This window comes from Vipera berus, assembly GCF_964194415.1.
Source record: "Vipera berus genome assembly, chromosome: 2".
Classification (NCBI taxonomy): Eukaryota; Metazoa; Chordata; class Lepidosauria; order Squamata; family Viperidae; genus Vipera; species Vipera berus.
This window is the reverse complement of record NC_138203.1, coordinates 48,298,654-48,322,498: the sequence shown is the minus strand read 5'-3', so window position 1 is coordinate 48,322,498 and position 23,845 is coordinate 48,298,654.

Genomic DNA, 23,845 nt, shown 5'->3' with positions numbered 1-23,845 from the left:
CTTTCATGTAGGCAAGCAGAATGGCATGGAAAAGGCAACTGGTACTCTTCATTTTATTCTTCTTCTCTGTCTGGGTTAAATAGCTGCTGGCCGGAGCTTCCTTTGTACATGATTCATTCTGATGTGCTGTGTGATAGGGTTCCAAATCCCAAGCAAGTGGAAGCCATTGAGCAGGGTCATGAGATCATTCCAAAGTTTTTCTTTTATGTCTTTTCATCTGAAAATATACTGATTATCTTTGGCATATCCTGTTTTCTGGATGTTCTCTCTCCACGGAGAGCACCAAAGGCCAATTATAGGTTTTAAAATCTATTTTGTTGTTCTGGTGGTTGTTCAATTGCTAAGTCATGTCTGACTCTTCCTGATCCCATGGACCATAGCATGGCAACCCACCCCATCTCTTTCTCTCTCTTTCTTTCTCTCTTTTGTGTGTGTGTGTGTGTGTGTGTGTGTGTGTGAGAGAGAGAGAGAGAGAGAGAGAGAGAGAGAGAGAGAGAGAGAGAGAGAGAGAGAGAGAGAGAGAGACTTATTATTCCAGTCTCACTTAATAATTTCCCAAGACAGGACCATATTTTGCAAGAAAGCCAGTAAGATCTTAATTTCATTAAACCTTGTTTCAAAAATCTCATTTCTTTTTGGATATCCACTTCTAGATTCTGTGTCATTGTAGCCTGTGAGCATGATCTGCTCAAGAATCATACATAGCATTGAACATGGGCATCTGAGGCTTCCTAAATCACAATTTTGTTTTTTAAGGGAACCCAGCCATATGTGCCAGTCAGCCAATGCCTATTTCTATCCCAAAGTGAACCATGCGAATGTTCTTGGCAATGGATATGGGCTAAAGCTGAAGAATAGAGGCATTGTCATAGGATTTGAATGCCAGTCTGACCTGATGTTGAAAGCTTCTCTTATTACTGTCCTTTGGATATGGACCATATGGCTGGCAAAGTCCATTAAAAAAATGAAACAGTTTTGATTGGTAGTCTGAGGTTCACTAAAAAGAGCTCTGGAAAATGCCTGAGAAGCCAAGACAACATGAGAACTGCTCTCAATTGCAATCTTAACTCTTCGTGTGGTTTTGGTCATTAGCAGTCTGTGCATTCAGTGGTTGCTGTGACCCAAGGGGACACTTTGGCCTGTAGGAAACCCTTAAAAGGTCAAGACATCATCCTGTGAATGTTGTGCTTAATATTGTTCCTGAACACTTGGCAGAATAGCTTAGCTGTTTTCTTTTCATGCTGTTTTCTTTATTTTTGTATACCACTGTAAAAGTTGCTCTTCTTCTTCTTGCCCTGGCTATTTAGATTTGCTATTTTAGACTTGGTTTGGGTAGGCTCTACTCTGTTCTGAATTCTTTAGATCATGAGTCTTCCTCAAATCTTGGAACATCAAATGAGTGCATGTTGTTCAGCTCTAGTATTTAATAAGCCATGATATATGCTTGTGGCTTTACCAAACTGGGCCATGACTCCTGGAGCAGTCCTGAGCAACAGGAGGGCAGGGAGAAATCCATTTTTAACTGCTTAAGCTTGCAAACCCAAAAATCTAGTCTTGCTATACTAGTTACATAGCACCTTACATTGTAGACACTCCCTATGAGTTCTGTAATGAAGAAAGGTAACCTGCAAAATCCTAGACAAGTGTCATTTATTTATTTACTGTATATGCTTACAGTGAGAAATGCTGCATTCATTACTGAATGAAATTTGATTGAATAAATGTTACTTCTGAAAAAAAATGACCTGCACAAAGTTTTTCTTCCTTAGTTTGAATTTACAATACATCATGTTTTCATCTTAGTATAAATAGAGAAGTCTGGGATTCTTTGAATCCTGCAGGATTATTAATTTGCAGTTTTAATAGAAGGAGTCCCATTTGAATATCTGACCTTCGTAGCCACTTGGTGTTGAACTTTTGACTAACTCTTAGAAATTTCTGGTTCTGTGGTTGAATTACTGGTATATGTTTACTGACACTTTGACCTGACACTGATTTAATTGAGAAACCAGGGGAATAAGAAAGCAGAAAGAAATGATTGCAGAAAAAAGTTATTTCCATCAAAAGCTGCACTAATGCTACAGTTGCACAGACAGAATTTTGCTGTGGGGCCTAGAGAAGTGTCCAGTGTCATTTTCAAAAAAGTTTTTTTGCCTTTCATCCTGACATGAATATGTATGATGCTGACACATCTGTATGCAGCATAGGCATTTATATACTTCCTTTTCCTTCTTGTGTAAAAAAGTTTCATACAAGTTCCTGTGAAGTTCTCTTTAAAGATTGAGTTTAGAACTTTAGGATATTGCTTCAGATTACCTAATAAGAACTTTCTGAATAAGCAAGTATCCCAAAAGATCTGAGCCATTGTTCACTGTAGAGCAGGGCAATTGTATATTCTTTCTTGGTGTGCTGTGACATTAGAACTACTGGAATTTGTAAAATTCTGCAAGTAGAAAAGTTTTGTTTTTTAAAAAAATGTTTATTATTTATTTATTCATGTCTACCTGTCTCAAAGATGGCACAAGATTCAAAGATTAAAACAATAGTCCCAAATAATGATCTACGACACCAAAGAAAAACAATATATCCCAATTATCATATCAGCAGCAGAATTTGCCTAACCTCCTGATCCAAATGCCTGGGGAAACAGATAAGTCTTCAGAGTCTTAAGGCAGTAACAGGGTCAAGGCCATCCAGGCAGAGACTGTTCCAGTGTTGTCACCAGATTAGGCACAATTTCTGGGTCATTGCTTGGCAGAGGGGACCTGTCTCTGCTGGATCTGGTGGGATGAACAGAAACAACAGGACAAACTATCTACAAATAGCCAGGTTGTAGTGATAACTAGCAACCTGGATTATATGTGGAAACTTAATTGGCAGCTAACACTCCTTGCAAAGTAGCAGCATTGTATATGATTTCTTCCAAATCAGTGAAAGACCCATTCTATACATTAGGTCCAGGGAAGCCATAAAGGTGTTTCTGTGGTCCATGCCAGTCCATGTATTCTCATTTTCCCTTCCTGAACAACTTAAGTCCAACATCACAGAGGTGAGGGCTCTAAATGTTTTAATGGTGGCTTCTCCTGTGTGGTTGGTGCTGATTTTGGAGAGTAAAAATCTGACAATGCTATGATCCCTGGGGCCTCAAATATACATCCCTCTTTCTCAAATGGCACTCTATTATGTGCCTACACTTTGCAATAGATAAGATGTCATGAGCCCATTTACATTAAAATGTAATGGAGTTCTTTTAGTTCAAGCTTTTATTTATTTATTTATTTAAATGTTGTTTTTAACAAACAACTATAGTGTAATGTGAGGATTCTTTTTTCATTGTCTTAGGCTTTTTTTCATGAGCATTAGTTATAGAAGAATATTGACTTCAGAATACATTTTACTTATTTTGTTAAATGATCCTTTTATGTGTACAACGAGAGATTATGCAAAGCTGTTCCTGATGGGTTTAAAAGATGATTTCCTGACACCACTTTATAAGCAGAAAGTGTAATCTGCCTTTCTCTTGCTGAAAGTACCAAGACCTATCAATCGATTGGTATCTGCACACTGTCATTTGAAAACCTGTGACTAATTGTGGAAAGGTTGAGTTCATGAGTCACTTCAGAAAGGCTGCATTTCTCTTATTTGTTGATTTGATGTGTCCATGTGTCATGTTGTATTCAGTGCTTTCTGTAAGGATTTCTTCCAAAGCAAGGTGGTAGAACACAGTTTGAATTCATTTGTCTCTTTCTAAAATTTGTAGAAATACAGCATGGAATCTATTTCCAAGCATATATATATATAAAAATCCACATAACAAAGACTCCACTGTGCCAATGATATCATCACCTCACCTTAGCACACTGTGGCCTCCTAACATCAAAGGTCAGATTAATCTGATCTATACTTTATACTGCACTAATGCATTTTTAAAATGGGCCAGATGTCATTTGAAATATACATGGCTTGAGCTTATTCTAAATATTGCTACATTCCAGTTAAAATCCTTCTGACACTGTTAGCATTTAACATCTACATCACCCTTCTATCTCAATTCATATATGTCAGGGTCCTTAACTAAATGAATTTTGTTTATGTATATATTGCTGTGATTAATTGTGATTGTGCACATTTTCACATTTTCACTCCCAAGAACAACGCTACCAAAGATTTGGTTGAAAATCTGTTTGTGGCAGTATTTGCTTAGCAGTTTTCTGTAATTCAGTTAGAGTTTGAATGGTAGCCTGGGAATTTAGGACCAATGTTACTTTTTTAATTAATTAATGTTTTTAATTCTGTTAATAGTTTACTGAAGAGTGGTTTGATAATATTCATTTGAATGGTCCAAGAGAACGTTGAAGCTACCTTTGTCAGTTTCTTGATGGGATTACCTATCTGACAACAAGAATATATCATTGTTAAGAAGCTAGAAATTTAAGCATAATGAATCAGCCATGTTCAGAAACATTTATTTCCCATATTATAGACAGTATTATAGTAGGGATCTCTAGAACCTATATTTGTGACTGAATCTATAAATCATCACTCAAATTTTCCAGAATGCCTTGAATTTACACAATATTAGCTATCTGAGAATTCTACGGGATCTGAAAATATTACCTCAAATTCTCAGTATATTGCTGAAACACTGATAGCTCGCCTGGTTATGCTGAAGAAAGTTTATAGCAGGGGTCCCCAACCCCTAGTCCGTGGACTGGCACCAGTCCACGGAACGCCAGAAACAGGTCCACACAAACAAGCAAAGCCCCTTCTGTGGGATGTAGGTAGCACACAAAACCACGTCTCCTCTGGTCCACGGAAAAACCTTTCTCCATGGAACTGGTCCCTGGTGCCCAAAAGGTTGGGAGCTACTAGTCTATAGAGATACCACAAAAATGTATTCCACTGGAGGTTATCTGACCTTTCAAAACTTGGAATTGTTCTTAGTCTGACATTGCTAACTTTTGGTTCCAGATCTTTTGAGGTTAGTTTGAAAATAATGATATTTGGTTTGCTATTTCCAATAATTTCCAATTATATCACTGAATATTTAGATATTGTCCTTTTTTTTTAAAAGCCAAGGTTTCTGATTATAGGCAGTTGGCAGGAATTCCCTAGATTCATATTTCCAAGGTTGAAAAGTTGAAGAATTCTTTTAAGAAAACATGTATTAAAAAAAACAGCGAAGGGGACTTTGACCTTTTCTATTTATTGCTTGCACAGAAGCAAGTTGTTCAAACGTTCATTTTCATTAAAAAAATATGGTGTGCAGAGTAAAGATATTTACAATTATTTGTTGGTGACTTTGCTAATGGAAATTCTTTCAGGTGACTAGGTACAGAAACTTGATAAAACCCTAATTTTGAGGAGGTGTGTACAGTAGATATATGGTTTGTTAACCATAATTGTGGACTACTAACCTCTATGAAATTATTTTCAATTTTTTTTTTGACTGTAGGTCCAAGCTCTTCCACCTTTGTACCAGAAATAGGTTCCTAAGATTTACTATCTCTACATTATTCAGTGCAAGGGATTATAGGACTCTCACTCATATGAAGGAAAAATGAAGCTTGACTTTCAAACAAAATGGAAAAGTACATTCCCAATTTTGTTGCAGATGTCAAGTTCACAACCAGAAACTGCTTCTGAGTGCATTTTTAACTGGTGTGAAGTGACAGATTGCAGAGATCACTTTTGGAAATGCTATAGGGCTCTAATTTTTACAACAGTGAATGGCTCTTGTGCAATTGCTGAGAGTTAAGAGTTTTTCCTTGAGCTTTTTTTTGTATCATTTGTTGGTACTGAAGACTTTTGCCCTTGGTCACAAAAAATGAGAAGCTCACAAGATGATAACTTCTCTCAAGATAATTGCACTGGCTTTGCACATCCTGGAAGGGAGTTTGTCCAATCTCTCTATCTGCTTGGATATTTCTTCTTCCCAATCTCTCTATCTGCTTGAATATTTCTTCTTTCCTAGTAAGTCTATACACGGAGTATGTCAAAATAAAATTAGACACAGTCAATAGCATTCACAGTTGCTATTGCTTTAGTTGCTCCCCTGCCTTATAAACTCATGGTTTTGTTTTGATATTCTTACCTATTTTGATAATTTTACTGGATTGTTTTAATCTCCATTTTCCAGAAAAGAATTAGGCAAAACCTGCAAATGAATTGATTCCTCCATACTTTAGTTTTTAGGTTTTTTTTTCTTCTTCTCCACTTTAGATCAGGTATTGCATTTTCACAGGAAAAAATAATCTAATTAAGAGCATTATGCACTTAGAAATTTGACTAATATCCTTGCAAACCCATCTGGGATTTTAATGTGGATTTTATTTATTTTACTTATATCCTGCCTATATTATTTTTTATAAATAACTCAAAACAGTAATATATCTAATGCTCCTTCTTCCTATTTTCCCCACAACTCTGTGAGGTACATTGGGCTGACAGACAGTGGCTGGGCCAAAGTCATCCAGTTGGCTTTTCATGGATAAGTTGGGACTAAAAGCTCATGATATCTTGTTTTTTAGCTTGATGTATTAACCATCAAATTATACTAGCTCTTTGGATTGGTGCCACCATTTTGATTATTTGTAATACAAAGGAAACAAAATGCAATACCTCCCCTCTTTCTACTCTAACTTTGCAAATAATCAATAGGTGGTGCTTATTTTGTTTCAGTGAGCAAGAGTAAAGCACGAAATTTCATAGTTTAGCTCATACCATACTTAGTTTGGCTCTCTATCTCCAACTTTTTAAAAATAGGGTATAAATTTTGCTTTTTAAATAATTAATCAAAGCTAATTATAATCTACTAAAGTGCTAAATGTATTATAGAGTTAATAAAATGCTTTCATATGAGAGATAATTTTAGATTAAGGAGAAAAAGCTACCATTAATTCCTAGTATTTTGCTCCAATTTTTTATCATATGTTATTCAGCAGCCGTGACTATCACTAGGAATAGCTTCCTTCTGTTAGTGCTAAAATGTTAATGGTTCTATAGACCCTCTTCAGCTTCTTCTTTGATGATACTTAAAGAAGAGCTTTTTCAGTTTGAAAGAAGCACTGCCTTAAACTCTTCCCTTAGAGATGTAGCAGTTACAGGACACCCATAGACCTGTTCTTTCTATGAAAATAAGTGGAATTCAACGTACAGAAATTCAATTTGAGAGTGTTGAAACTCTGATTACATAAATAATCCATTGTGAATTCATTTGTTTTTTTTAAAACAAAACTGTTTGATAGATTTGCACAAAGCTTCCATATAAGATATTACAGTGGATGAAATTTTTTCTGACCTAACTTTCTTTCTCTCCTTTTTCTAAATAAAAACAACTTCTGATTGCAATCAAGATCTCAGAAATAATTTCTGCTTAAGTGTGTATGTAGAAAATGATTTGAGGAATTCAGAAATGAGAAAAAATTGAACTGAGAAAGGAGAAATGATTTTAACAGTAATTTAATTTAAAATATTCAATCTAGGGGCTGCCCAATTCCAGATGACTTTGGGTGCTCAAAAATGTAACAATAAAATACACCTGAGTAATCAGAAACAAAATAAAGACAAAACTGAAGAACAAGGACAAAATGGCGATCCACAAGAACCCACAGAACACAGATCATAAAGGCTTCATCTATCCTCGCTCATGTCCTGGGAGAACAGCCATTTTTTAAAGGCCTTCTTGAATGCCATCAGAACTGGAGTCATATGAGGGAGCCTCAATCCAGATAACTTCTCTATAAAATTATTTTATCTCCTTTATTATGTTATTATCACAGGTAGTGGCTCAGTGGGTTAGGATGCTGAGCTTGTCAATCAGAAGGTTGGCAGTTTGGCGGGTTGAATCCCAAGTGCTGCGTAACAGAGTGAGTGCCTGTTACTCGTCCCAGCTTCTGCCAACCTAGCAGTTCGAAAGCATGTAAAAATGCAAGTAGAAAAATAGGGACCACTACGGTGGGAAGGTAACAGCGTTCCATGCGCCTTTGGCATCTAGTCATGCTGGCCACATGACCACAGAGACGTCCTCGGACAAGCACTGGCTCTTTGGCTTTGAAACGGAGATGAGCACTGGCCCCTAGAGCTGGAAACGACTAGCATGCATGTGCAGGGGAACCTTTACCTAGGGTTAGTGTTAGAGAACTTTTTCTTACAAACTAAGCTCTGTTTTTTTATTATTAACAGGTTCCTACAAAACAAATTTCAGCAATACTGTAAGTTAAAAACATCCATAACAGGACAATTAAAAGAGAATTTTTTTCCCAACTAATACCCAAAGAAATAGGGGATTAGCAAACCATCTATAGCAGAATAAGATGCTGAAATCCTTCTAAGTATTGCTACACTGGATCATTTTGAGCTACTTTTCCATTTTTTTTTTATTTTCTGGAGCACCCATTTGAAAAATTCAAAATCCATTTTAAAGTATACATGCAGATTTATCCCACTTAAGCTGATATATCTCTGCTTGCCTATACTCTCTCATTGTTTTCCATAGGTGTGTGCTGGGTGTGGTCAAAAAAGTCAAAATTGTGGCTGCAACAGTAAGATTATACCTCTGACTGTTTTTATGTGCAAGTATGAATATTTTCCCCATTTCCTTTAAAATACATAAAGCAGAGCCTTTGCTTTCTCCTCCCCATGTAAGCTTGAGTGCAAATAACATTTATAGCAACCATGAAAGAATCTTAGATGTTTGTATAAAGTCACCCTGCTTTGAAGGAGCAGGCAGGACAGCGAAGTTAAGCAAACTTAACTTTATTAGGAACCAGGCAAACAACAGAAGAACATTGCTCTTATTTATACTAGCAGCTGTCAAACGTTTGGCCAATCAGGGCTGAGCTGGTTTCCCGCGCCGTTCGCTTCTGCCAATCGGAGCCGGTTGGTTTTGACAGCTCGGAGCTGTCATCGGTAGCGCGTGCTGTTGCCGGGTGATTTTGACAGCCGAGAGCTGTCAGTCGGTAGGCGCCTGCGTAGTTCTGTCCGGCAGCTTTTGACAGCTGTCAAAAGCTGCCGCGGATTTACCTCAGCCCTGCTGGTTTATATACATTCTGAATGTTAAACGTTATTAAACATGTGAATACATAACACCCCTTACCCCTCCCTCTGATTGAGTTGACGTTTCCCCAACTGTCTCTTTTTTGGGTTTCCCCATTCGAAGTCTTCTAAATAGGCGGGGGGTCTTTTTATTCTTTCGGAGCACCGGGGGGTTGTCTCTGCTGGTCGTTCCCTTTCCCCAGGTGTATTGGTATCTGGCTCGGGGGGCAGGGGGCTTGGCTCCATCGTTTCCGAGTTCCTTTGTGGGAGGAAGTCATTCTGTGCGGGGTTTTGTTGTGGTGCAATTTGATCGGGGGGGGTTTGGTGTGAAGGTGTTTGCGGCGGCGGTTCTGACTGCATTTCGTAGTTCCCCCTTTCCCCCATGTTTTGCGGGCTGTGTTGCCGTAATTGGTCAATGTGTCTGCGGATGTGGGTATTGTTCCCGGTGTCGATGATGTAAGATAGGGGACCTGTTTGTTCTATGACGACCCCCTGTGTCCACTTATTGCCGCCTCCGTAGTTCCTAGCCCAGACAGCTTGCCCGGTTCTGAGAGTTCTGTACCGGAGGGGAAGCTCTGGGTCTGGTGGGGATCTATCAGGATGTAAATGGTCCAATCTGGTAGTCAGTCATTTGCCCCAGCGGAGTTCTGCTGGAGACTTCCCAGTAGTCGTGCAGGGGGTGGTGTGTTGCGCTAATAGGAATTGAGCAAGTCTGCGGTGCCAGTTGCCGGTGATGATTTTCCGCAGTGCCTCTTTGGTTGATTTCACCATCACCTCAGCCAAGCCGTTCGTCGAGGGGTGAAACGGAGCCGTGGTGGTGTGCCTAATAGAGTTTGCCGTTGTGAAACTCTGGAATTCGTGGGAAGTAAATTGGGGGCCGTTATCGGAGACTAACACATCCGGAAGCCCATGTGTGGCAAACAACCCCCTTAAAACTTGTATTGTGGCTGCAGAGGTTGTGCTTGTAACTGGGGCCACCTCTAACCACCTAGAATAACTATCTATGACTATTAGGAACATTTGTCCCTGGAATGGACCTGCAAAGTCTAAATGGACGTGTCTTGGTTGTTTCCCATCTGTGTATGGGAGCTTGGGGCTGAGCTGCTCTGACAAGTTGGCAGGGATAACACCCAGCCACATGTGTCTCTATTTGCCTGTCGAGGCCGGGCCACCAGACGTAGCTTCTGGCCAAAGCTTTCATTTTGACAGTGCCCGGGTGACCTTCGTGGAGGCTTTCTAGGACTTTTAATCTGTGTTTTTCAGGTATTATTACCCTGCTGCGCCATAATAAACATCCCTGATGGGAGGATAATTCTTTTTGTTTTAGAACGTAAGGTTGGAATTCTGGGTCTGGGGGTGTGGATTGCCAGCCTGAAGTGACGTAGCCTAAGACTCTGCCCAGGATTTTGTCCGCAGCTGTGGCTGCAGAAATGTCCCTGACTGATAATGGGCATTCTGGCAGTTCGGATATAGCTAGGATCTTCCCAGCTGGTGCGGGGTCTGGTGCAATTACTGGTAGGGGGAGTCTGCTAAGCCCGTCTGCATGACCCATGCTTTTCCCTGGTTTGTATTCTAATGTGAATGAATAGGCTGACAAGAAGGTGGACCATATGAGGATGCGGGGGGATAATATCTGGGGCGTCTGTTTATTTACTGTGAAAATCCCTAATGGGGGCTTATGATCCGTAAAAATGGTAAATTGGCGACCATAGAGGTAGTCGTGAAATTTTTTCACGCTAGCCACTATGGCTAAAGCCTCTTTATCGATTTGAGCGTAGTTGCGCTCAGGTTTTGACAGCGTTCTGGAATAGAACGCTACAGGGGTTTGGGTTCCCTCCTTAGTTAAGTGGCTCAGGACTGCTCCTATGCCGTAGGGAGAGGCGCCACATGCCAAACATAGGGGTAGCTGTTCGTTGAACAGTGCCACCGTGGTGTTGCTAGTCAATAGGTTTTTTAGAAGTTTAAAACTTTCGTCGTGCTGTGGGGACCAAACCCAGGGTTTGCCTTTGTCTAAAAGCCTATGGAGGGGTTCAGCAATTGAGGCTTTGTGTGGCAGGAAGATATGGTAGAAATTAACTAACCCCAGAAAGGCTTGCAGTTCCTGCTTATTCTTTGGGATGGGTGCTGTTTTGATGGCTTTTATCTTAGATTCAGTGGGGTGAATCCCTTTTGCATCAATTTTAAACCCTAGGAATTCAGTTGAGGGTACCCCTATGGAGCATTTGTCTCTTCTTAACTTGAGGCCAGCCTTCCTGAACCTGTGGAGCACATTTGTCAGTTTGTCTACTAAGTCGTTTTCTGATTCCCCTGCAATTAGGATGTCATCAAAATATGGGCAGACCCCAGGGATCCCTTTTAGTGTTTTTTCCATGATTTCTTGGAAGATCCCTGGGGCTGCAGAGATGCCGAATTGAAGGCGGTTAATTTTGAACGCTCCTTTGTGCGTGACAATTGTCTGTGCTAGGGCGGTGTCAGGGGTGACAGGCAGCTGTAAGTACGCCTGCGCCAAGTCTAACTTAGCAAAAATGGCGCCTGACTTAATGGCCGCGAGGATGTCTTTGACAGCCGGTACCGGGTAGGCATGGGTGTTTAATGCGCGGTTCAGGGTCGCTTTATAATCAGCGCATAGTCTGATTTGGCCATTGGGCTTGATTGGGGTCACTATGGGTGTTTCCCATTCGGCCCCTTCAACTGGTTCTAAAACTCCCAAAGTAACTAGCCGATCTAGTTCGTTTTCTATTTTTTCTCTCAAAGCGAAGGGAACTCTCCTAGCCTTGATTCTGATGGGCATTACATTAGGGTTCAGTTTTAGTGATACTGGGGGTCCTGTGTATTTTCCCAGCGAGCTGTCAAAAACGTCCGCGAATTGAAGGCAGACGGATTCTAGGTTTGACAGCTGAGTGGCGTGGACGCCTGTCAGCGCTATCCCTAGTGCCTCGAACCAGTCCAGCCCTAGCAGGCTGGTCCTGTTTTCCTGGGTGACTAGTATAGTAAGGGGTCCCTTAAATTGCCTAAACTCCGCTAGGCGGAGTTTAGTGGGACGTAAGGCAGGCTGTTGCCGGCTGCGGTTACAAATGTCCTTGTAAGTTTGCCAAGAAATGAGAGAGATGGAGGACCCTGAGTCCACTTCCATCTCGCAAGGGATTCCGTGGATTAGAACGTCCACCTTGACTTTGGGCTTAAGGGTGCTGTGGACCGTATGCTCCCTCGCTTTTCCCTTTACATTTTGTACTAGGGGTTTAAATTTTTGTCTTTCCCTGGGTGTGGGTCGGTTCGTACCTGCAGACGTCACCTCCAATTCATGTAGGTTTTCTCGGCTCCGGCTTCGGCACACGGCTTTGAGGTGACCTGTTTTTCCGCATCCATGGCATTTGGCACTGCGGAACCGGCACGATGCCCTCGGGTGGCTTCTGCCGCAGCTGGCACATTTAGCTCTTTTAGGCTGGTAGCTAGCGCTCTTGTTGTTGTCGGAAGGGCCCCCTCGGTTGTTGCGCTGAAGCCTGAGCCTCTCGAACCGCCGCTGCACGGCATCGATGTCCATGGAGATGTCGTCGTCCTCTGGCCCGCTGAAGGTGCCGTCCTCCTGGTGCACGGACCCACTGGGTCCGCTATCAGGGGGACGTGGGTTGTTGCCGTGGCTGTCTTCGTAGGCGATGACTTCCATGGCCACTTCAGCCAGCGTTAGAGTGGGTTTGGCGATCAGCTTCCTCCACAGGCGCTCATCTTTAAGCCCGATGACGATTTGGTCCCGGATTCGGTCCTCTAAGTCGGGGACCCGACACCGCCGTGCAGCGTGTCTGACCCGGGTTATAAAGTCATTAGCGGGTTCGTCAGGAAGTTGTACGCGTCGGGCGAAATTCACTCTCCAGAACAGCTCTGACTTCGTGGGCATGAAGTGTTTGCTCAGTCCCTCGGTGAGTTCTGCGTAGGAGATTGTTGCGATGGGTTCTGGACTGAAGAGTCCCACAGCGGCATCGTAGACGGCAGGCCCGCTGAGCCAGAGGAGGGCGGCTGCTTTAGCCTGATCGTCGGTTATTTTCTTTACCACCAGGTACCCTTCTACCTGGCCTAGATGTGATTCCCAGCATTCTGGGTGGCGAGTGTTGAACTCGCGAATATGGCCATGGTTCGTCATGCTGTCCGGTCGTGGGTGCTGCTTGCGTTGTGTGGAAGCTAGGCTTCCCGTTAGTGACTTCAGCGAGTGACTAGCTCTGGCTAAGGGAAAAAAATCTCTTCTCCCCTTAGGCGGTGACTTCAGCTACGCAAGCAGGCATCCCACCTTCGTCGGCAGTGCTTTGAAGGAGCAGGCAGGACAGCGAAGTTAAGCAAACTTAACTTTATTAGGAACCAGGCAAACAACAGAAGAACATTGCTCTTATTTATACTAGGAGCTGTCAAACGTTTGGCCAATCAGGGCTGAGCCGGTTTCCCGCGCCGTTCGCTTCCGCCAATCGGAGCCGGCTGGTTTTGACAGCTCGGAGCTGTCATCGGTAGCGCGTGCTGTTGCCGGGTGATTTTGACAGCCGAGAGCTGTCAGTCGGTAGGCGCCTGCGTAGTTCTGTCCGGCAGCTTTTGACAGCTGTCAAAAGCTGCCGCGGCTTTACCTCAGCCCTGCTGGTTTATATACATTCTGAATGTTAAACGTTATTAAACATGTGAATACATAACACACCCAAAGGTGTTGAGATAGGTACTTAACATTAAAAATAATGATTTTCTATTCATTGATTTTTTTAAAAAAGTATAAGAATAGTTCATTAACTGTAAAATGTTACAATATCCTAAGCCTCCTCAGCCAGAATAGCTAAAGTATTGCAAGAAAACCTGTGTGTGTTATGTTTTCATAAACAAAAGTAAAATATTTTACATAAACGTAAGGAAAAGTGTGTCCTTTAATTAGCAGAGAGAGAGAGAAATATGAATCGCTTTGGGAGATCAAGGACAGAGCTTTAACAGGAATTGTGAACAACTTTAGGTTTTTATCATTTCCAAACCTGTTTCATTTTTTAATTACTCTTTTTAATTACTCTTATTGGTGCACAATGCTACATACAACATAATAAGCTCAGAAAGCTTACAGACATATTTAAAATGTATTTATTTATTCTAATTTACTTTCCAATTGTACTCTGACAATAAAGGTTGATTTGATTTGATTTGATTCTAAATATTGGCAGCTTTGTGGAAGATCTTCTGGAAATATTCCACCTTTGTTAGAAAGATACATTGTAATCTCTTGAGAATATGTATGTATTTGAATGTTTTTTAGTAAATAATATATGTTGGCTTACTCGGGCAGGGAAATGTTTGGGGCAGAAGAATTAAAGATATGAATTGGCAAGGAATGAAAGCTTGTACATGTGGCAAGAGATTTTGGAAACAATAGGGAAATGTTTCTTATGGATTTTGAGTCTTATGTAAAACATCAAACAATTACCTAATTAAACACACTGTTAGTTTCAAAATTACAAATTGGAACAGGATTTGCAAGGGTCTTTATCCCTCATGAACACCCACCCCCCTGCTTTATTCCTGCCCCTTTAAATGAACAAATTATATAAACAAAATGGATGGTCATCAAATATTGGTCAATGACACTGGACCTGGTTTTCTGTTTCTTTTCAAAAGCCTTAGTACACTCAGGCGGTGACGCTGGAGATATATGTGTGTGTCCCATTTTAAAAAATTATTTATAGATAAAAAAACATATGGTGATTGTGCATAGAGATGGAAACTTTTTAAAATAACAGAAAAATTAGATCCAATGTCTACCAACGATGTGACCTCTTCTTCCTTCTAACTGCAAACAAAATTTGTTCTCTTGCTTTTATTTCATTTTGCTTTGAATATGCATCTTCCTCCTCTGCGTGAACAGAGCAATAGAACGAACAGTTCAGAGAACACCACAAATCATATGATTTTAATTTTATTCTTCTTAGAGCAACACAGTATTTTCCTCCCTTTTTTGTCTTATTCAGAGTCTATATCATGAATGATGACTGCAAGCCTGTTATTCTTTCTGCCACTATCAAAAGCCAAACACTGGTTGAACAGATATTTAGTGCTTCTGATGATTGAACTTTCCTCTGTGCAACATCTGGTGTCTCCAGCATTTCTGAGTTGCTCCCTAGAGATATCTTTACTCATTACAGGAGCACACTAATTAGGTATCAAGGAAAAAACAACAACCACCAAATCTGAAAAAAATGCAACCATGCAATCAAGTGCTTTTAATAAAGTACAATGGTGTTCCTATTCTGTTTGCTCAAGAACTCATAAAACCAAAACCTTTTGTTTACTTATTCTGTAGTTATCAGTCCCTGATAACTGTAGTTATCAGTGACACTTGACTTATGTTGGTTTATTTTTGGTTGATTTTGCTCAGATTTGAAGCCTAGTAGAAGGTATAGAAAGATCTTCTAGTCTTAGGTGTTGTAACAAAAGTGTAACTCACATATTAATGTCTGACATTGGGACACATGGATAAAAAAACAGTTTGCATCATAATATACTTTCAATATTTATTTCATTATTTTGGTTTTTAATGGATGCACATACTCCTAGCCTCTTCCACACATATGTTCAAATGCAAGTTAAAGATAATAACTGCCTTATTTATTTATTTAGATTTATATAGCTCCCCCATATTTTCAAACCTGACGGTGAGCAACCAGAAAACTCTAAAATAGTACAATAAAGGCAAAAATATTAAAAATACAACAATGAACCATACAACCAATGGATATGACTTCACTTTGTCTTCTGTCCCCAGCAGGAGATAACCCAAACTCTTAGAATACATAGAATCAGTGCTTTTTTTGTAAAAAAAAAAGGTGCTGGAACTCATACCCATCATACAATCCGCCTTGCCTATCCTACATGGTTTATCTTTGTAGTTGAAAAAAAAAACCCTTCAATTTTTAGTGTATCTAAAAGACTAGGATTTTGTTCAAGGAAATTCTGGAAAATCCTTTGAAAAAAGATGCTGGAACTCCATTCTGGTGCGTTCTATGAAAAAAAAAAGGCCTGCATAGAATTCTCAGAACTATTAAACAGTTGGTCCTGGGTGGATGAGCTAAATAATCCCACAGACATGGAAGGTAATGTTGGTCCTCTTTATTCTTAAGTGGTATATCTCAAAATGATATCTGAAGGTGATTGTTTTAGAGAAAGAGATCAGTTCAGAAAAATAGTGCCTATGTTTGCAAAAGATTCCACAGCAACAAAAACTTCTTGTTTGACAACCTGGAGAGGTACTTCTCACCCAGTATAGGTAACACTCAGACTGAGAAGGAATGATCTGACTTAATATACAATCTTTTAAAAAAATTCTTAGTGTTCTCTTTTTTTATTTTCACGTTCAGAAAAGGAATCTAACTATAAGGAAGGGTTTCTTGCACAATGCACAGTTTCTATAGTACCATTCCTGAACTTCAGCTGTTTAGTGTGATATAGCTTGAAATAGATAAAAGTCTATTTAGATTAGAATTTTGGTATACCATATTGATTGGGAGTATCTGAAGTAATCCTGTTTGTTTTAAAATAGATTTATTTCTTCACAAATGTGGTGACCTTAATTCCTTTTACTCTTCTTGTCTTCTTTTTTGGCAGACCCTTACAAATTGGTTATGCCTTCTGTGTTTTTCAGCAAAAAATCTTATTCAGGCTCAGATTTATAGCCTGCTGTATTGAAGCTATTTTCTTGTATTTGGGTCCTTTCCTTTCCTTTCCTTTCCTTTCCTTTCCTTTCCTTTCCTTTCCTTTCCTTTCCTTTCCTTTCCTTTCCTTTCCTTTCCTTTCCTTTCCTTCTTTAACTTCTGCTAATTATTCTAATTGACTGAATTGTAATAGAAGAGGAAGCAGCTTCTCTGGAGATGACAATGCCTCCATACTTTCAAACAACCTAAACTATAAAGAAGAAGATGATTTTTTTTCAAAAACAGAAGCCAAGAGAAATAATTGGAAGTCAGCTAAAAAGAAATTATCATCTGATAAGCAAACTCCCTATTTTTTTCCTACTATATAAATAAAATATATTTTTTTAAAGTCTCACTTGGAAGTTAAATACATGTCAGTTTCTCAGAACAACTGATTGATTGCATTCATTTTGTTGGAAATATAAACAAGTTTTATATCTAAATTTTATAGTATTGCAGCCAATCCATCTGTCCTGACTACTTGTGTACTGCCACATAATGAAGCCTGTATTAGGAACAAATATGCTCCCCCCACCTCTTTATTATGCATGTGGCACACAGGGCAATTTACTACATACCAGATGTAGTTAAGTAGTTAGGATCATGTTGTGATTTATTCATTTAAAGACAATCTGCTATGGTAATGTACAGATACTTTATAAACAAAATTATATTAAAGAAAAAAGTAAGCTTATTTCAACAATGGTTTGAAATTGCTAAATGGTTACTCAGTTCCCCTGTGAATATTTGTATTGTGTTAAGGTGAAAAATAGGAATCTTGGTTCCTTTGGCAAATTATATTTCTATGATTCTCTGGTCACAGCTATTCAATGGGGAAAAAATGAATGAATAATTTTAACAAAGAGTGAAGGATTTTGTATTTCTGCACAAAACTAAGGGATGGCTGTAAAGCACAGCTTTACAGCTAGCAAAAAAGCACTGACAGTTTCTAGCTATGACCACTAAGGGCAAGTTCTATAACTGTAAACATGTAAATATGTTCATACCTATAGAATTTAGTACCCCTACAGAGCTCAATTTTTATTCTATAAAAGAGGGGTCTTTAAACTTGGTCCTTTTATGACTTGTGCACTACAACTCCCAGAATTCCTCAGCCAGGCAGTGGACTTCTGGAAGTTGAAGTCCACAAGTCATAACAGGGCCACGTTTGAAGATCCCTGCTATAGAAATTCTCTTTTAAATATAGATTTTTTTAAAAAATAATCCCTGAACAATGGAGAGGGTGGATATTTGAAACTGTCCTTTGTATTCAGTTTCGCTTTCTCATTTGAAGAGCACCTTGTTCTGGCCCCCAGAACTAAAATGCTTTGTAGTTCCAGATTCCAGACAGTATAACTCAATGAAATGGTTTTAAACAAATATTTATTGTCCAGGAACTCTAAGCAGAGACTTACTTTGCAGTAGATTCATCCAGTCATAATCATATCTGTCCATTTTTGTAAGTAAAAAGGGATAATTCCCCATCTCAGCTGTGCATGGTTACAGATGCTGATCAGCATGTGCAGCATGGTTGATTAGACAAAGGCTTTACAACTCTGGTGTCTAGCCAGGATGTCCTGCAATAAACGTTTAACTCTTCCCACTGTCTAGATAAGCTATAGGACTAACTAAAAACTAGACTACATTTCCCAGAAGCCATCTCTTAAGGAAACAGCATTAACCCTGAAAATGCTAAATACTCTTAACACAGTTCTTAATTCCTAAACTAGCTGTAATAATGGACCAGCTGACTATATACTGGTCCAGCATACACCTCAATTTTTATGAAGAATACATTTATTCCCCCAATAATGTATTTGACAATGGTAGATTGGCACCTTTTTAGACGTGTCTCATAAGGATACAAACATCTTCTCTTGGTTCCTTCCAAGATGGAAATAAAGCAAACCAGAGAATCAGTAGAGAATTAAAGATATGCAAATTCCTCCTTATTTATAGCAAACAAATGTTTATTTATTTAGAGTTAAAATAGCTATGTTTTTCAATGTTTTCCTTTATATGGGTATGCATTAGATATATATCTTACTTTACATGGGTATGCTACATGATGACTCTATTGTTTCTAATGGAGAAGCCAGCTTTTATATAATGGTAATACTGCTGCCTATTCACTACTCGCTATAAAATCTTTATTCCAACACCTGCAATAGATAACCCACCTGATCATGTAGTTTTGACTAATCCATAAACATCCCAGGACAGTTTGTTCCCGTTAACTTTCTCTTATTACCCTTTCTATTTGCACTGATTCCTTCTACTGATTGGAATGGATGATTGTAACTCATGTGTTTCTTATTAATTTCTTCAGTTTAAAACTATTCATCTTGAAGAATATGCCTGCTGGCTGAAAATGAACTTCAATGAGTTTCCTGGGACTTTCTGACAGGTAAGAGTAGAGGACTGCAGCAATAATAATGAAACAGAAGATCATTAAGGGACAAGATGAGTTGGAAGATTAAAAATATCATGAGAAAGAAAGCTTTTCATTGCTCCCTGCAAGTAGATTGTTTTAAATACATACATATCTTATAATATTTTTATTAGTTGCCATAGTTACAATACCTGGTTCTCCTGCTTTCTTGCTCTACTTCCTCCTCTCACCCCTCTGCCAAGTAGTCCAGATCAGAAAATGCTCTAAAGAAGAAAACATCACAGCCAGATTATATTGGATTGTCTTGTTTTGATTACTGGGACATCAATTTAAGTTCATATAATTCTTAAACCCACCTAGCCTAGGGGAACTGGATGAATTTTAAGGCTTTTTCAATCTTATTTTGAATTCTATAGATTAAGAATTTTAAAATTTATAAATCCCAAGTTCTGAGAACCCACGATTATACATGAACAATTAAGGGTGTACTATGAACTGCATTGCTAAAACCAAACAGGACAAGAGAAACATGAAACAGAATAAATCACAATAATAAAATTATGCCCCTTTTATACAATAAATCAGATTTGTCCTGTGCTGGCTATCAGGGTAAGAGGGAGGAAGATGCATGAAGCTTTTCTAGCTATGAAGAAAAGGACAGAAGAGTTTTTGAATGGGGAGAGAACTACTTCTCACCTGGTGAAAAGTAAAGTTTGATAGCAGATCTGTCTATTGCAAAAGCAAGAGACAAATGAGCAACTAGTTCTCACCTCAAAATATAACACAACTAGTCAGTTTCAGACTCAGACAGTAAAATGGGAAAAAATTGGAATCTCAGTTTCAGTTTTAATAAGGCTTGCATTTGGTACTTAGCAAGTGCTGGAAATTTTTGCAATGGCTGAAAAACTGTTAGGCATAAGCTAAGAGACCAAACAGTGAGATCCAATCGAATCCAATTCTTTATTGGTTTGCACTTTATAGACTTTATATCCTGAAAGATTCTAGAGCAGAGGTGTCAAACTGCCAACCCGTGGCTGGATGCGTCACAAGGAAACCGCACCCACCCCATTGCTGGCAATGGGGAAAAAGCTCAGATATGTCACGTGACGTCACACGATGTTGTGAGTTTGACATGTCTGTTCTAGAGCATGGTTACCTGAACCTCTCCCCACTTTTCCCATCCAACATTTGACTGCTCAATCTTTTGATCTGAATCTCTTTCTGGAAAAGTTCTAAGTAGCAAAATCCCTCCCTCTGCTGCTGCAAATGCACATTCAGTCACAATACTTATATATATTAGATCTACTTATTACTATCTATCATCTCTTTCTATCAATTGCATTGCCAGCCATAGCAAAACTGATACATAAATGGACTATTTAGCTATATTTAAAATTAAACAGACCTATGCATCCACAGAAAATATACGATGTAGCTGTAACAAGGTTGACTCAGCCTTCCATCTTTCCGAGGTAGGTAAAATGAGGACCCAGATTGTTGGGGCCAATAAGCTGACTTTGTAATAATGCCGCTTGGGGGGTGTATGAAAGCCCTAATAAGCAGGCATATACATAGAATGAAGGCTACTGCTAAGTTTGTAAGCCGCCCTGAGTCTTCGGAGAAGGGCGGGATATAAATGGAATTAAAATAAAAAAAAATAAACAAAAGAATAATTGATCATCTGTTTCACTTTCTCATTCATCAGATATTTATTTTTGTTAGTGAATATATCTGTCTAAATGAGAAAATATTATGCAGAATACCTTCTCTATAGCTAAAACCTAAATAAAATGCTGATTTTACCCTGATAGAGAAATTCATTAGCTTAAATCCCAGAATGCATATTTAGAAGTTTAGTTCTAGCTAGATTATTTCCTGTATTTTCACATCCCTTGAAATTCAGCTAAGTCATGAGACTACTTGACATGTAAAATCAGTAAATCAATAAAATGGTATTCTGTCCGAAGTTGGTATTCTTGGTATTTATAACGAAGTCAATGACTCTTGCATCAGTCTGATCTAAAGGCCCAAGCAAAGACATGATGTTAAATGTGCCTTTGCATTTAAAGTGAACATTACTCAAAAAATGTAACTGCAGAGTGAGAAGGCAGATCATAACTGAGATCACAGCAGGTGATGACAGGGAATGTAATGATTTTTTTTTACTGCTGGACTCTTTATAAGAACTTATACTTTTCTGAAGCAGCTATTTGCATTTGAAAAGAGACCCCTTTGGTGTCAGTGGAGCATTTCCTACAAATATAAATATCAGCTTCAAATAAAAGTTGTTGAAACTATAATGGGGGGGGAAGTTTCATTTTCCTTGTCCTCCTGCAATTCTAAATATTATAATCTTACTACAGGAGCAGCTTCTGCTTATATTTTGAAATCTTCTAGTTCAATATAAAGGTAATTTAACATGGAATCTAGCAGGCTCAAACATTACTTTCATAAATGCAGGGACTGGCAACTTTTCTAGCCTGGGGTATTGTTGTAAAGTTTTGTGCAAGTCTCCAAGCACCTCCCTGGTTCTATCAGAATTCAGCAAGATCCTGCAAACTGCAGACACGCTCCAAGGCTTTGAAAAAGAGAGAGTGTTTCTAGTTTTCTAATCAATCACCGATTTTTCTTCTTTTTCCTGCCTTCACAGAAAAGTCTGGCTCCCACACGGCAGATACAGAATTCTGAATGAGATGGATGAATGTTTTTAGCATAATCTTACTTGCTTTGCATTCATACTAATTCCTGAAAAGCACAATGCAAACTACAGCAAAAGCATTTCTTCCTGGAGCTTCCACCTAACTTTGCCTGTGAATATAAATATTGATTTTCTATATGCAGAGCATCAGAAAGTATCCAATGGAAGACGTTTTCTTCATGATTGTATAGGTATATCTTTTCTTTGTAAAAATGTTAGATTGCTATTTATGATGTAGCTACTAGTTTCATGAAAAAGGGTAAAAATACTAGAAGAGCAGCTTGTCTGTAATAAAAGCTAATATTCCAAGTTTTTTTTAAAAAAATCCATCACACCATATAATTATAATATATATTTTCTTACTTTTAAAGCACAATAATTTTACTCTCATTATTATTCTTGACTCCCCAGACTCTGTCATCATGAATCATCATTATAATTTTTGCCAGATCAATGTGTGTTTGAGATTGTTCCCAAGAATTTACAGCAACAGCAAAGCTTTTCATCTAGTGTTTTTCATCCAAAAATACTAGAACTTAAGTAGGATGCTTAAGGCTGTGATAGATTCATTTTATAATTTTTCATTTTAATGATTTTTGCTATCATATGCAAAAGGTTAACTTCAACATGCTGTTTATGTAGTGAAAAATATTCCTAATTCTTTTTCTCCATGCTAGTTTGTAAGCCAAGGAGATGTTTGATTCACAGCTTTAACAGAACAAGCCATGTAAGTAGCATGGAGCGAAACATATGATAACCCATAAGATAAATGGTAGAAACATTTAGTTGATTTTTTTTCTTTTTTCCCCTCCCCCCCAAGTTTGTTTGTTACAACCAGTCCATATTGGTGAATTTAAAAAAAGTCAAAATTGTAATGAAAAAAGTACCAGTGTGGTATAGCAGAGAAGAAAGGTTTTACAAACCCATGTCCACCATATTCATTGGATTTCAATTCATAGTCTATGTGGAAAGTTGTAGACCAAAACAACTGTAAGAATCAAGAAAAGAGATTTTGAATTGGGCCAAGGAAACTCATACTTAAATCTCTTCTAATCTATGCAATGAAGTTAGTGGCCATTGAATTGTTTTACAAATACGTTGCAAGTATATTGCAATTAGGAAATTTTCTATTCATAAGGAAAGAAGCTTCTTACCAAAGCTGGATGTTATGGCTTCAGTTTTATTTACCAACATAGACTGGTCATAACTAGTCAGTTTGTTGAGGGTGGGAGAGAGAGAGAGAGAGAGAGAGACAGAGAGAGAGAGAGAGAGAGAGACAGAGACAGAGACAGAGACAGACAGATAGGGGGGGAGAAAAAAATCAGGTCATTGTTCCTATCATTTATCTTATGGGTTATCATATGTTTTACTCCATGGCTACTTGCTCAAATGATAGAAGATTCCCATATCTCTTCAAAAGAAGTTTTCCACATGGCCCAATAATCATTGGACTGTAGGCTTCACTTCCAGTATATCATACTATCACAGCTTGCAATCCTTTTTTACCTATCTTTACCTACCCTTCCTACATACCAGTATGAAATGTGGTCATCTCCTTTGGCATCACCCGTGTTCTCTAAAGATTCAGCATTTCTCTCTCTCCTCTCTCTGTCTCTCTCTTAAAAAGTATTTTTATGAATGTTTTTTATACTTCTCAGCAGCTGAGTGAAATGTTACTCTAGAATTTCAGAGCTATTGCTTTGAAGATGGACATCAACATTCCAAAAATAGCTTTGCTTCTATAATGAAGAATCAGCCTATCTGCTTATTGCTTTTTCTTGTGCAAGTTCCTATTGAATTGTGAAAAGTAAAATCATGGTAAATTATTTTCAGTAGGAAGAATGCTTAGAAAAATGTTAGTAAAAATAAATGTGCAGGAAAACAAGAGAGGTATTTATTATAACTATATATCTATTTTTAAAAATGCTTTTGCTACTGTTTTAGGTTATAAATGCTTTATAAGAGTGAACAAATGTGGTATAATATTTTAAAATACCCACTGAGTGCCTAAGGCATTTAAAA